The sequence below is a fragment of the Nelumbo nucifera genome, chromosome 3 (assembly GCF_055504915.1).
Source record: "Nelumbo nucifera cultivar China Antique chromosome 3, China Antique-T2T, whole genome shotgun sequence".
NCBI classification, from domain to species: Eukaryota; Viridiplantae; Streptophyta; class Magnoliopsida; order Proteales; family Nelumbonaceae; genus Nelumbo; species Nelumbo nucifera.
The window spans coordinates 48,066,739-48,081,671 of NC_142651.1; the positions used below are offsets into that span (position 1 = coordinate 48,066,739).

At 37.8% G+C, this 14,933-nt stretch overlaps 1 pseudogene across 1 annotated transcript in view; it reads right to left on the reverse strand.

Moving 5' to 3' along the window:
• Positions 1 to 14,933, reverse strand: part of LOC104609574 (uncharacterized) — a 72,079-nt pseudogene that overhangs the window by 41,288 nt on the left and 15,858 nt on the right. The window contains exon 2 of the transcript XR_016083768.1: positions 6,615 to 6,720. The product of XR_016083768.1 is annotated as an uncharacterized LOC104609574 (transcript). The remainder of the gene's footprint in view (positions 1 to 6,614; positions 6,721 to 14,933) is intronic.

The window sequence follows — 14,933 nt, forward strand, 5'->3', positions numbered from 1 at the left end:
TTCTGCTGAGACGTGGATTGGTCAAATCTCTCATACTCATCACGGGGAACACTCACCATCTCCTTCCCGGGACCATCTATGGATGTAGGAGGCATCTGATCAGCTGAACGATTCTCCTATCTAAAACTGGAACCGGCATCACTAGTCATGGCATGATTAGCCCAGGTTGAGGGTGGACCATGCAAGTCATAGCAATAATTAATGGTATGTCCATCCATACCACAATGAGTACACCTCCTCGGACCTGATCCACGTCCTCTACCACGGGCTCCCCCTGAATCTCTGCCTCCAGTACGACCACCACCACGGTTATATGTAGGTCCACCACTGCCACTCCGGCCATATACCGGACCACTGCTACCACCATGGCCAAACTGAGCTCCTCGAGCTCCACCTCTAACACCAAGGCCTCTCGACACTGCAAAGGCTGATTTATCTAAGACATTAGAGTTCTCAGTAGATCCAATAAAAGTCCTCCGAAGTCGAGCAAACACCTCTTCTAAAGAAGGAAGAGTTGATCCTCCTAATATCTGAGCCCATACTAGTTCATACTCAGATTTCAGCCCCACCAAAAAACGAGTCACATCAAGTTGTTTTCTCTGTTGTTGCTGAAACTTGACATCAGAAGTTAGGGGGTGATAAACATTCAACTCATTACGGATGTTTCTCATACTGGCATAGTACTCCTCAAGACTCTGATTGCCCTGTTGCAGATTAAAGTATTCCTGATACAGCTGATATACCCTGGTTGTATTGTCTTGACCAAAATACAACTTCTTAGCATGGTCCCACACATCTTTGGCAGTGTCAAGAAACATGAAATTTACACTAATCCTGGGTTCCATACTATTCCATAACCACGTGATAATCTGTGCATCCTCTTGTTCCCAGTCTTCATACTCATGAGAACCAGTGGAGGGTTTCTCCTCTCTCATGTGCTTCACCTTCTTTGCCTTCAGAAAAACTTCTACAGATTTAGCCCAAGGGAGATAATTCTCCCCATTCAGTTTAATTGAGGTCATTTGAACATTCAGGTAGTTAGTAGGTATCATCACATTAGATTTGTTATCACTATTATTTCCCATTGCTGAATTCTGTTATCACTGAATTCTGCACACTTGCTAAATTCTGTTATCACTGAATTCTGCACACTACACACGACTTGATCACACTGATCACACTGGTTTCAGCACTTGTTATTGCTGAAAGTTGCACTCGTTACACCACAAACCCTACCCTACGGCTACCTGAAATCTCACCACTATATGAGCACTTCTCCTTCGAGTCACACAAAAGAACAGCATAAACCCTAGCACACTACAGTCTGAAATCCCATCATGCGATCTGATACATACTTCCTATTTGATTCATAACAGAAAATATGCATAGAAATCTCTTACCTCATCACCAGGAGGACAACCACACGAGAAAAAAATCAGTCCACACAAGACACCCACTGCACCACACAAATCAGCCCTACATCGATTAGGGGAGGGCTTAGAAACCACAGCAACCGACCACACAAGACACAACTGGAGGCATGGAAACCTCCAAGGGAAGAGGGCGATCACTCCTTTTCAGCCCTTTCCCTGATCTCCAATCGATGGCAGGGAAATCAAGGGAAAACCCTAGATTGAGTGCACAGAGAACAGAAATCTAGGCAGATCCGAGTTGCTTAGTTCAGCTCTGATACTATGTTATAATTCGGCCTGCCTTTGAGTTCTGTTTGTCTGTTACCAGTAAAGAAGAAAGAAGAAGAAAGAAGGAAGAAAGAGAGAGAGAAAGGAGGAGAAAAGAAAAGAAGAAAAGTCTGGTTCGAATTAGGGAAAAAATCACTCTCCCATTCAGCTAGACATGTTTTTATATTATTAATATAATGGAAAAGACACAAGTGCCCTTTATTAAGTAAGAAACACTAGTTCTAACATCATATTACAGATCAACAACCTCAACATCAGTATAAAGACAGAAATACCCCTACGCTAACAATATTAAACTCAGAATATTTTATAGGCAGTAAGTTGCACGATTGGAGGATAGTGTTCCATAATGCTATGCCCCTCCATCCTAGAGGTTGATCAGCAAATTCACAAATATGTCGTATGATACAAAACAAGCTGCAGAGTACTCTATAAAGTTCTCTTGGAGAAAACTTCAAATTTTCCTTGTATTATCCCAGGAGTTGGGACTCTGGATATATGTCAGTTTAATCAAAGTTGGAACTGTCTTGCTGTTGGGGATTTGGATATATGTGAGCATAACTGGAATAAAATGGTTCTGGTGGCCCGATTATCCCAATTATTAATTGGGACAGTTCTGACTCTTTGGTTTTGTCCTGATTAAAAATCAGTTCGGGACTGGTACATGCTGTCCCTAACCAGACTCAACCCATTGACAGCCCTATGTTCCACCCTTATCATTGTAAACTCAAATACCTGTTCATCCCTCCTATACCTCTCTTCAAATATTCTTTCATTCCTTTCACACCGAGTCCCCATAAAACAGCACTCCGCACACATTGCCATAAAATCTTTTTGTCTCCAGGCTGAGCATCTCAACCATCTTGGATCAAATGGACCCAATACTTCAGCCAATGCCATCCTAACTCTTCCCTCTAAAGAAAAATAAATGTTACCACACCAGAGAAGCACCACTTGGCACAGCATGTTTTGTTTGATGAAATTCTTTCTATTGTGGAATATACGTCTGCATCTAAGGAGTTTACTCTCCAGCCCATTGTTTGGCTCCGACAGAATGAATTTGTGGAATATTTTATGTATTTGTGGCCGGTGGATGTGGCTCCTATGCCGGGAGCTGCCTCCAGCAAGCCTGCTGCACTATTTGCTTCTTTGATGAATAAAATTACCTTATCCTTCTTCTTTTTTTTTTTTGATTGGAAATGGTGTCCAAAAAAAAAAACAAATCTAGTTGACTGGACGATCAGCTGAGAAGGGCCCAACACCAATACATGGCAGTTTGTATTAGGCATCATATATAGATTCTGCCAACTAAGTCTATTATATTGAGTAGTCGAACAAGACTACAATCTGTTTTAAATGTTGATGAGAAAAAAACAAACAAAGATCGAAGAGGAGAGAAGAGAAGAAAAGGAGAGGAGAAGAGGAACTCAAAGATAGAGTTCGGAAAAGAGAGTGAGAGAGAGCCCGCAATTGCCACCCCACTCCTTATAATTTATATTCATATCCAATTAAATGTAAAAGGACTGAATTACCCTTGCTTACAAGGAAAAATAATAAAAGAAATTAATAACATGTCTGAAATAACTACCAATAACAACTAACTGTACGGACACAGTGGGGACCACATCAGTGTTCTCTATACTCCCCCTCAAGTTGGGAATAGATATTTGTCATTCCCAACTTGCATAGGTCTACTTCTAATTTCTTCCTTGGAACAGCTTTGGTGAGAAGATCGGCAAGCTGCATGTCAGAGGTGATATACAGAAGACATACTTCTTGAGATGCAACCCTTTCTCTGATAAAATGTCGGTCTACTTCAATATGCTTAGTTCTGTCATTTTGTACCGGATTATGGGTTATACTAATAGCAGCCTGATTATCACATTACAGCATTAAGGGCTTCTCATAAGCAATACATAACTCCTCAAATAGGGATCTCAACCATAGGATTTCAGCCATACCATTAGCCATGGACCTATATTCAGCTTCAGCACTAGAACGAGAAACCACATTTTTTTCTTACTCCTCTAGGAGACAAGATTACCTCCTACAAAAGCACAACATCCAGAGGTAGATCTTCTATCATCAACACACCTTGCCCAATCAGCATCTGTACTTCTATCTTCATGTGGTCATTATTCTTGAATAAAACACCTCTGCCAGGGCACCTTTTCAAATATGCCAAAATCCTCTCAACTGCAAGTAGGTGAGTAGTTCCAAGACAGTGCATATACTGACTAACAAAACTAACTGCATAACTGATGTCCAGTCATGTGAGACAAAGATAGAGAAGTTTTCCAACTAGATGTTGGAACATAGCTTTATCTTCAAGAGGCTCTCCACCTTCTGCACTGATCTTGTGCTTCTGTTCAATAGGTGTGTCAGCAAGCTTAACACCCAACTTTCCAGTTTCTTCCAACAAGTCAAGAACATACTTTCTTTGAGAAACAAAAATCCCATGCTTAGACCTAGCTACCTCAATACCCAAGAAGTAACGTAGCTCTCCTAGATCTTTTACCTCAAACTCTTAATGAAGGAGTTGCTTAAGAGTCTCAATCTCACTGTTATCATTCCTTGCTTAAGAATCCACTTTCTTGATGAACAAGGTGTGGTCTGACTGGGCCTGCACATAACCAAACTTTTCAAGGGCTTGTCTGAATCTATCAAACCAAGTTCTGGGGGACTGTTTTAGTACATATAAAGCTTTGTTCAGCCGGAAAACCTTCTTTCCTGTTTCTGCACCATAAAATCCAAGAGGTAATTGCATGTAAACCTCTTCCTACAAGTCTCCATTAAGGAAGACATTTTTAACAACCATCTGAAACAAGGGCCAAGAGTAACTGGTTGCAAGAGATAATAAGACTCTAATAGTTGTCATCTTGGCTACTGGTGCAAACGTCTTCAAGTAGTCGATACCATATGTCTAAGTAAATCCCTTTGCAACTAATCGGGCCTTATACCTTTCAATAGAATCATCAGCATTATGTTTCACAGTAAACACCCATCTACATCTAACTGATTTCTTCCCTTTGGGCTGATCAACTATCTTCCAAGTATGGTTTCTGATAAGGGCATCCATCTCTACCTTCATTGCATCTTTCCACTCAGGAACTGACAAGGCTTCTTGCACTATTCTAAGTATGGGAATATCAGTAATGGATGCAAGAAAGGACTTGTAAAAGGGGGACAAATGATCATAGGACAAGAACTGGGAAATGCAGTGGGTTGTGGATGTGGTGCAACGGCGTTTGCCTTTACGGACTACAATGGGAAGGTCAAGGTCATCCAATGAAGGTGAGGGCTCAACAGTGGAAGGTGAGGGCTCAACTGTGGAAGGCATCTCCTCTGTAATATCTGATAAAGCAACTGTGGTACCTAGATCTGGATCCACAGAAGGAACTGGGGTCGGCCTAAATTACTGATGACCGAAATCAACCTGCCTCCACCGTCTGTGATAGACTCTCAAATCCCGGCACCTCTGACAACCCTCCCCATTACATCCCTCTTCACTTAATGGGACAAGTAAAGGAACTTCTGATGAGTCAATCCCAACCTCACTACTCTCCCCTTGAGAAGAAACCCTAGGATAATAGGGTTCATCCTCAAAGAAAGTGACATCCATAGAGACAAATCTCCTCCTAGAAGTAGGTTCATAGCAGCAATATCCCTTTTGAGTTTGTACATAACCAAGGAAAATACATTTTGAGGCCTTAAGATCAAATTTGGAACGATGAGGGCCAAGAATCTGAACAAAGCAAGTACAACCAAAGGTTTTAAGGGGAACAGTAAACAACTCTTTACCAGGATATAAAAGGGTAAAGGGAGGTTTCATGTCAAGAACCCGTAAAGGAATCCGATTAATGAGATATACTACTGTAAGAATAGCATCCCCCCAGAAACGTATAGGCACATTGGAGTTAAACATAATGCTTCTAGCCACCTCTGATATGTGTCTATTCTTTCTTTCGGCAACCCCATTCTGTTGTAGTGTATGAGGACAAGTACTCTAATGGATAATCCCATGGTCAAGGAGATAAGAGGCTAATGGTTTTGCAAAGTATTCTTTCGCATTATCGGATCTAAATATCTTGATTTTGACCCCAAACCGGGTTAAAATCATCTGATGAAAGATCCGGGTCAATACTGGAACCTCTCTCAAGAATGCATAAGGTAAACCCAAGAAAAATGGGTATAATCATCAACAAACAACAAGAAATATCTGTACCCCCCCCATACCATGGTTTCAAATGTCGTGAAACTTCACTAATGTCGCCCGACATATGTCGATGTTGATGCTCACCGACATGAAAATGGATGGTAATATAAAAATTACATTATTTTGGTCGACATTTCCTATATTTCGGAAATGTCGACCAAATCGGTCCAAATAACAAAAAAAGATAGTTTTTCCTATTATGTCGATAGGATGTCAACTAATGTACATTAATAATATAATATATTAGTATATTATGAAGAGGAACTCAAAGATAGAGTTCTGAAAAGAGAGTGAGAGAGAGCCCGCAATTGCCGCCCCACTCATAAGTTATATTCATATCCAATTAAATGTAAAAGGGCCGAATTACCCTTGCTTACATGGAAAAATAATAAAAGACAAATTAATAACATAAGTCTGAAATAACTACCATAACGACTAACTGTACGAACACAGTGGGGTTCACATCAGTGTTCTCTACATATTGCAAGGTTCAAGCAAGGATTGGCAAAATATTTTGGCAATCCATGATTTTAACCCAATAGTATCCTGTCAGATTAGTCATTAGAATACAGTTGAAAGTTGCTTATTTTACCATTTTAATTTGTGAGACTGAGAACTTACTTCAAATATTCACTCTTGGTTAGATAAGAAACATTTCACAAATAGTATAAGTTATGGAAAATATTTATCATGCTTACTGCAATAGCTGCAATTGGTGTTGTTATTCTTTCTATCACCTCTAATCCTTCCTTTGCAAGGCGAAGTTTTGTATGGCTAACATCAGGCTCCACAATAGGAAACCTGCTAGAACAGCAAGAACAACAAAAACAGAATGAATAAAACAAGAAAAATCGTAATGTAATTTCAACAAAAAGGAAAATCCAAAATATGGAGAGTACAATAAAAAAATCTTAAGTAAAAAACTGGCAAACCAAAGCAGAAAAAATAGCAAAACATTTTTATTAATCAACCAGACAAAGTTATTATATTTCTCATCATCTAGGCACGATATAATGAAACATGGGACTATGGAAAAACAGAAAAGTGAAAAAATTGGACAGAGATAAAGAAGTTTAAACCACAACAAAAAATAATAAAATAATTATTGCATCCACAGTTTTATCATTTCTGCAGTTTAGGACACAAAAGAGTAGAAAAAGCAAAAAGATTATAAACATATTTTTGAAAAACATTATTATAAAGAACCAACTTGAAATAGAACTTGAAAAAACATAAAGAGACAACTTGAAAAATATAGAATATGTAATATAAAGAACCAAGACTCAAGTAGTACGCTATACCAATTTCATTTTCCTCTTTCATTCTTTCTTTTTGAATAAGGACATGAGGCTCTTCATTTTTCATAGATAATAAAACTTTCATTAATGATCACAAAGTTATGCAAATATGGAAGTAAAGGAATAAATTGAAGAAGAAGGGTAAAATAATAGACCTGCAGAATGCATCGTCAAGCAGAAAAAAAGTGACTGCTTGACCAGTCAAACCTTGTTTGATCTGGCTGAAATTTGATGGAACTTAAGTACACATATAGTACTCAAATACTGTAGAATTTAAGTTAAATCCAGCATGTGGAAGTGTCGCAACTAAATACTTTAAGTTGGCTGAATTTTGGGTTCTGCAAGTCATGGTCAAAGTCCTAGTAAACCAGTTGACCAGTAGACCACATTAGCATTTATAGTAATTCCCGTCATCACTATTTATAGTATTGTCATCAATGTTATTTACAGTGAAGGATGACTTGCTACTTTTTGTAATTTCTGGTTTGTTATATGTAGTACAACTAGATTGTTTTAGTATCCTAGTTCCAAAAGGAAGTTTCTATTTTTTTTTTTTTTGGTTTGAAATTTGAATACAACTAGGAGTTAGAGACCAAATAGGAGTTGAAAGTTGCTATTTTGGGTCTACTAAAGAGTGTGAACAACTCTTGTAGAGAACAACCTATTCTATTCAATTGTTTTTTCCCTACTTACTAAGGACTAAATAAAAAAAATTCTTTTTTCTGTTTCTGCCATAGTAAGCAACTACAATGGAACTTATTCTTGCTTCCTCTTCTATTTTCTCTTCTTTATTTGATGTTGATACTTGCTGCTGAAGCCCATTGTTACGTGTTGGAAATTGTCTGCTTTCCAAAGTTAAAAGAGAAAAATTGAAATACAAAACCAAAGATGCCACAAGAGAAGTGCTTCACCCACATAGTAAAAGCATACACTGGAAAACAAAAACGAAAAAAAAAAAAAAACGAAGGAGCAGAAAATCTTTAGAGGTTTCAATTGGGACTTGGGTTTTAGAAGAGGCCTATGAGATACTGATATTCCTATTGTATCAAACTTCATAAAATTTCTTGAAAGGTGCTTTCTTGGATCCCTCTAAGTTTGATGGTCATATTTGGACTCCCTATCCTTCTGGTTCCTCTCCTGTGCCTCTTTTTTCAAAGTTTTGTGTCCTCTCTCCCACTTGCGATCCTTCCCTATTAAAGAGATTTTATCTAAGCTGATTCTTCCTAAAATAATGGCTTTTATTGGGAGGTTTAGCATGAGAGAATTAATACTTTGGATGTCCTTCATAAAAGAATGTCAAACTGGTGTTTATCCCCAAATTGGTGCATTCTATACAAAGTTGGAGGTGAGACTTGCTATCATTTACTAATCTCCTATCCATTTGCTACTTTCATTTAGGAAAGTTTCTTCTCTTTGTTTGAATGCAGGTGGACATTTCCTTCTAATATGAATTATGTGGAGGTGTATGAGAGCAGCTATTATTTGGGCTATATGGGAACTTGGGAAGAAAGGAATATAAGAATTTTCAAGGAACAAAAAAGAAAAGCAAGGAAGCAATAATTGAGTGCACTGTAGTGAGAGTGGTTCATTGAGTAAAATCTTTGGAGGTATTCTCATCTTACTCCACAGAAGACATAATAAAGAATTAGGGGGCAGTGGCTGGGTCTTCCCTTAAAAGGATGATGATTCAAAAGCAGTGGATACCACCAAAGGGGGGATTTATAAAACTGAAGACGTAAACTTTGATGGCTGCAGAATTAGGAATCCAGAACCATGAGGAGTGGGAGGAGTATCTAGAGATGAGAAGGGACTTGTAATGGCCCCTGTATTGAGCCCAATTGGAGTTAGTGACTCCCTAAGAGCAGTGGTTAAGGTTGTGCTGTAAGGATTGCAGTATGCTAGTCAAATGAATATAAACAAGCTGTGCCCATTGAAGGGGACTCACAAGTTGTAATTAGATGGATGCTAAATAATGAGAAAGCTTCATGTACTCAAGAGCATTAAATAGTTGACTAGGAATTGCCAAGTGAAGATTAAATTGCCATGTTCTCCTCCCTTCTTCCAGTTTCTCCTCTTGCTCTACACCTCTTCTTTTTCTTTCTATTCTTCTTGATTAGATACAACCATTTACTGCAGTTCTATTTTCTTCTGTCCAGGTGCATGCTTTGCCTAGCCTTTCAACATGCCTCAAGATCTAGGAATTCCTTTCACCTGGGTGTGTTTCTCGCTTTTAAATCAGTGATATATCGTAGGGATTATATATGTATTTTGAAGAAGATAACATATTATTGTGTTAATTTGTAGGAAGCATTGGATATTTAAGTACTGCTCATGTGCAACTATCTGCTATAAAATGGGAAACAAGAAAAACACCCAAAGTTATCATGCTATCTATACATTTTTTTATTAGCAAATAAAATTTATTAGATGAAATAATTAAGATTTGATACAAAAATAAAAGTTAATTTAGGTTTGCGTGCCTTTCTGAAGCAAGGCAAAAAAATGCAAAAAAGAATTCCAAGAAAATTCAAAAAAATGCCAAAATTTAAAAAAAAAATGCAAATTATTAGTATTAAAATATTAAAAAAATTTGTTAATTAAAAATATAAACTTAAATTTTAAAATAAATGCTTTAAAAAGCCTATTATCTCAAATTAAAATACATAAACACAACATGTAAGTCATATTTAAAATGAAAATATAAAAATAAAATCAAGTATAACATAAAAAACATATTCAAGCTTGTAAACTCTTAATCTCTTTATTTTTTTCCCAATTGCATTACTTCAAATAAATAATATGGTGTTAAACATTATGTACATTTTATTCTACAAGCTGCCTTTGTACCAAGCCCCTTGAGGCAAGCCCAAACAAGTCCATATTAGGGTCTTAAATTCCTAATCCCTATAAAAAAGAAAGGTATTATAACTTTAAGTGTCTTTTAAAAAATATTTTTCATTAGGATGAATGAATTAGGAACATTAGAAAATATGGACTTGTTTGGACTTGCCTAAAGGGGCTTGGATGGGGGTCTGGGGGTGAACCCCCGGCCCAACTACTAAGCACAAAAAACGAAAAAAAAAATGCACAGATTTTCCAAAGGTGCACGCCTAGGCTGAAGCACAAGGTGCACGCCTAGGCTGAAGCACAAGGTGCACCAGGCTCACCAAGCAAGTGCCTTTTGAAAATACTCCACCTAGGACCTAGGCAACTCGCATACCCTTAAATGCGCCTTGCCTGTGCACCTAGGCACGCCTTTTAAATCACTGATTGACCCCTTGTTTTGCTAGTGAACTTGTCATTACATTTTTTGTTCTTCTAACCTAATTAGGAATAATATTCAATTCCCTTGATAAGCATTCTATCTCTGACAGCATGCCTATTTATACAAGGGACTAAAGTATTGATTCTCATCCAAGGTATGACCAACATCAAATCCCCTTATGGTTCCAATTGTTGGAAGCCAAGCTGCTTTACTAATCTTAATCCTTGCAATAAAGCTAATAGTTCACCTTTCAACAAGAACCAACTCCAATTGGCCTTGAGTACATAGCCACCACCCTGCTTAAGGAGTCTCTGAACATACCTCTTATACTTGCTAGCCCAAATTCCCCAAGGAGCTCCCAAAGTTCAATTTTATTATATTATCTGTTGGGGAATTCCACTCCATAATCACCTTGTCTTTAATTTTAGAAGATTTTGCAACTTCAAACCATGTTCTTATATTTCCATTTACTATAAAAGTTTTAAATACTTCCAATGTCTTTGCCCAATGTGCAAATTTTGTCCTTACGCATTCCACAGTCCCTTCCTTGGGTCTTTCTTTCTCATTGAAAATTCACATGTTCCTCTTTTCCAAAATAGTCCATGCTACTAGTGCCCTAGCTTCCTTTGACATTATTCTCCCTTCTTCGGTTGCCTCAAGAAGTTTGGATTGAAGAGACTTACGACATCTTGAGGAGGGATCCACTTGCATCCAAATAGAGAGCAAAAATCCTCCCAAACATGAAGAACAAAGGGATAGGAGATTAGTAAATGGAGAATTGTCTTACCACTTGCTTTGCAAAGAAAGCACATACGAAGAAATGGACATTTATTAGGCCTTCTTTTTTGGAGCACATAACAAGTGTTAATCTTTCCAAGGAATACTTCCCAACACAAAGCTTGGACATTTGGTGTATTAGAGTTCGGCCTGCCTGTTAGACTGATAACAGTCAAGTAAAAGAGAGAAGAGAGAAAGAGAGAAAGAGAGAAAGGAGAAGAGTAGAAGAGAAGACAAGGAGGAAAAGGTCTAGTTTGAATGAGAGAAAAGTCAACTCTCCCATTCGGCCAAATTTGCTTTATATTACTAAAATATTGTGGAAAAGTCACATGTGCGATGGAAGAAGAACTCTTAGCTCTGGCTCATAATCATACATGGGAACTCACCACTCTTCCTCCTGGTAAGCACAGTGATTTAAAAGGCACGCCTAGGCGCTCAGGCGAGGCGCATTTTAGGGTAGGTGCCTCGCCCAGGTCCTAGGCGCAGCCCATTCAAAAGACACACGCCTGGTGCGCCTGGTGCGCCTTGCGCCTTAGCCCAGGCGTGCGCCTTTTGAAAATTTGCCGCTTTTTCCCTTTTTTGAGTTTGGCCGCTGGGCTGGGGGCTCCGCCCCCATGCCACGCCCCTCGAGGCCAGCCCAGACAAGTCCATGTTAGGGTCTTAAATTCTTAGATTTCACACAAAAAATGATAATTTTATAGTTTAAATTGCTTTTAAGAAGATATTTTATTAAGATGAATGAATGGACAACATTACCAAATAGGGGGTTCTTAAAGCTCCACCTTGCGAGCGAACTGGAGCTTTAAGAACCCCTTATTTGGTAATGTTGTCCATTCATTCATCTTAATAAAATATCTTCTTAAAAGCAATTTAAACTATAAAATTATTATTTTTTGTGTGAAATCTAAGAATTTAAGACCCTAACATGGACTTATTTGGGCTTTGCCTCGAGGGGCGTGGCACAAAGGCAGCTCGTAGAATTAGGAATGTAATATATCACATTAGCTACTTGATGCAATTGAGAAAAAAATGAGATTGTGGGTTTTATATGCTTGAAAATGTTTTACATGTTTGATTTCATTTTTAAATTCTCATTTGAATATGCTTTACATATTATATTCATGTATTTTAATTTTAGATAATAGGTTTTTTGAAACATTTATTTTAAAACTTAAGTTAATATTTTTATTAATATTATGTTTTATAATTTTTTGATTTTTTGCATTTTTTTTTAAATTGTGTGCCTTGCCTCAAAAAGGTGTGCGCCTCAGGCGCAAAATGGCCCTTGTGCCTTTTTTGCACCTTGCGCTTTTAAAACACTAGGTAAGCAGGCTTTTGGTTGTAAGTGGGTTTATATGGTTAAGTACTTACCTGATGGTAGTGTAGAGCGGCTGAAAGCTAGACTGGTTGCCAAAGGGTATTCCCAAACCTTTCTGAAGCCAAAATTCCAATTTATCCTTAACTAGGAAGTTACTCCAAATTTCAACACATGTTCAAATTTATAGTTGGAAAAAGTATATAGCAAGGATAATTGCAATTTGAAAGGGATCTGACCTACCCAAAGTTTCCTCCCAAAAGAGTACTTCGTTCCCACAACCCACAACAAAATGAGTAAAATTAAGAAAGTTTGTGAGTATTGATTTCCAAGGAAATTTTATCGAGTGAGGGGCTGCCTTAGCATCCTAGCTGTTGTCCAACACATCATGTATTCTTTCATTGACCCTATGCCAAAGCCTATCTTTTAAGGGGAAATCTCCACAACCATTTACCTAGAAGGGTTATATTCCTATGAATTAAGTTTCAAATTCCTAGCCCACCTTGTTCCTTAGGTTTGCAAACTTGTTCCCACTTCACCAAGTAATCCTTTTATTCATCCCTTGATTACCACAAGAAGTCCTTCATGTACTTTTCTAGTTGCCTAGCCACTTTAATGAAAATGCAAAAGGTAGACAAAACTGGGTAAGTTAGCCATTGTGGATTCGATCAGGGTTATTCTTCCACCCATTGAAATGTAATTCCTTTTCTGCAAGGCCAAATTCTTAATAAAACCCTCCACCACAGGATTCCAAAAGCCATTTGTTCCCAAGTTCCCTCATAGCAAGAGTTCTAGGTACTCCAAAGGCCAACTTCTAACTTAATACCCCAAAAACACTACCCATCCTATTAATCTCTTCCCCCTTCTAAGTTAATCCCCACTACACAACTTTTCCTTAAATCACCCTCAAATTAGAGGCATGCTCAAAGGAAAGGATCAAAATTTCACAACATATAGGCTGATATCATATCAATGGGTCATCGATAGGCGAAATCCTTGGTGTTTCAGGGTTTAATCCAATGTTTTAAAAACTGACCCGGTGGCTGAACCATTTTTGCCTCTAGGTTGAGGCATGGTTTTCAAATTGTCATTGACCCGGAAAGTCGAACCATTCAGCCCAAAAATTATCAAGGCAACTGGTTCCGTTTCACCCTTGATCCTCTCCTTTGCCAAAAACCATTGACTTGGTCGATAACCCACTAGCCTGGGCAGACGAACCGTCAACCCATTTAACCCGAACAACGGTTTTGGCCATTTTTTAATTATTATTTTTATTTTTTTAAATTGCAATGGGCCATTCGTTCAGACCAAGAAGTCGAACCATTGACTCAAAAAGCAATGGCCAAAGCAGTTTCAGGTCAGTTTTTAAAACATTGGGTTGTGGGTCACCAATTCGACCATTTAGGTCAAACTAATCAAACTATGCCACATCAAAAAATATAATATATACATATATATATGTATGTATAAACACATATTTTATAAATAATTAATGTATAATTATATTATACATGTAACATATGAATTATTTTATATTTAATTTATATTTTTAATTCATATTTTAATTTTTATTTACAAAAATGTTAACAATTGCAATTTGAGGCAAAAAAGGGTTTTTCGGAAAAAATAACAAGGCCAAGTGCCTTCAATGCCTTGGGATGCATAGACCTCGAAATGTTACCCAAAAAAAAATAAAAAAGAAAACACCCCAATCGGACATCTGAGCACAAAGTTTTGGGGTCCCAAAGTTTCCACATACATTGAGTGTGCAACCTGTGACATAGTGACTAGGTCAAACGGATCAATGGTTCAACCGCCTAGATCAAATAGTTTTTTACTAAGTCATCAGGTTTTGACCAAATCCTGGGTTTTAGCCAAAGCAGACCCGGAATCGTGAACGGGTGACGGTTCGGACGATTTGACCCTCCAGATCAATGACGAGTTGAAAACACTAGTTTAACCTATTTCAAGGGGTAAACAAGCCTTATACTAGCCCCTCTAAACAAGTTTGAAACAAAAAACTAAAAACAATTAGAGCATATTGTTCCAAAGTCTTATACACCCCATTTGGCATATCGAACTGTATCAGTATTTAGAACTTTGCTCAAACTTCAAAGGTAGTAACAAGATCCTTTAGGTTTCTCGGTTCTTCTTGTCTACTTCCTTCACAAAACAAGATTATGCCATCTACAAATTGCTCAAATTTCTCAGTCCTTCCAACCACTAATCAAGTTGTTCTAATTAATAATCATTCTACTTGCTACCACTACAACCAATGTGAACAAAAAGAGTGACAAGGGATATCCTTGTCTCAACCCTCTCTTAGCTAAGAAGAAATCTCTGGAAACATCGTTTATCAAAA